Raw genomic sequence first — 1,026 nt, 5'->3', positions numbered from 1 at the left:
CTGCGGCGTTTGAAGTGATGGGCGGTGAGGCTGCTGGGGTTATTTATGTTTCGGGGGGAGTGGGACGGCAAGGGTTAAAGGAGGGGGGGGGGTAATGAAGGTTTTTGTAGGGTAGAAGGGTAAGGTTAGGGGGTAGAGTTGATAGGGAGGGGGTGGGGGTTGAAAGGGAGTTGGATCGGGGGGAGGGAGGGAGGTGAGGGAAGGGGAGAGAGAGAGATAGAGAGGGGAGAGGGGAAAGGGAGAGAGGGGAGGGGGAAAGGGAGAGAGAGGAGGGGTGAGGGAAATAGGGGAGAGAAGAGAAAGGGGAGGGAGAGAGGGAAGGGGAGAGGGAGAGAGGGGATGGGGGACGGAGAGAAAGGGAGGGGGGGGGAGTTCCGGTATTTAAAAAAAGGGTTGTAGTGGGCGGGAGAAGGATAGGTAGAGAAAAAAGATAAAAGGCGGGGGGGGGGGGGTAAGTGGGCAGGATAGCGGGTGCCTCAAGGAAAGGGGGGGCGGAGGAGGACGCTGTGTGGGCGGCGACGGGGGTTAGGGTGCGTTGAAACAGGATGTTGGGCGGCACATGGGCGGCGGTTCCGTAAAGGGAGGGGGAGGGGGGTAGAAAGGAGGGGGGAGGTGGAAGGGGGGGAAGGTTTTTGAATAGGAGGGAAGGGTAGGTGGAAAGGAGGGAGGAGGGGGGGGAGGGAGGCGGAATGGAAGGGAGGAAGGGGAGAAAAGGCTTAAGACAGGAACACAGATAAGGGAGTGATGAAGAAAGTAGAGAAAGAAGCGTGATAAAAAAAAAAAAAAGTATATAAATAAGGGACTGATAATAATAATGATGGAGTTGAAGCGAAGAGTGAAGAGCATAGGCGTCGATAGCCACTTCGCTTTTATGCTTCCCCTTTCGTCCACAAAACTCAGATAAGAACAAACTCACACCCAAAATATTTCGATACAAAATATTGGCTTCTCGTCCCTCAATCTCCGTTTTCTTTCACTTCTTCCCACCAAAACAAAAAAACAAACACAACTCTTACCATATTAAGT

Source organism: Penaeus monodon, chromosome 31, assembly GCF_015228065.2.
Source record: "Penaeus monodon isolate SGIC_2016 chromosome 31, NSTDA_Pmon_1, whole genome shotgun sequence".
Lineage (NCBI taxonomy): Eukaryota > Metazoa > Arthropoda > Malacostraca > Decapoda > Penaeidae > Penaeus > Penaeus monodon.
Note: the sequence above shows the minus strand (reverse complement) of the source record.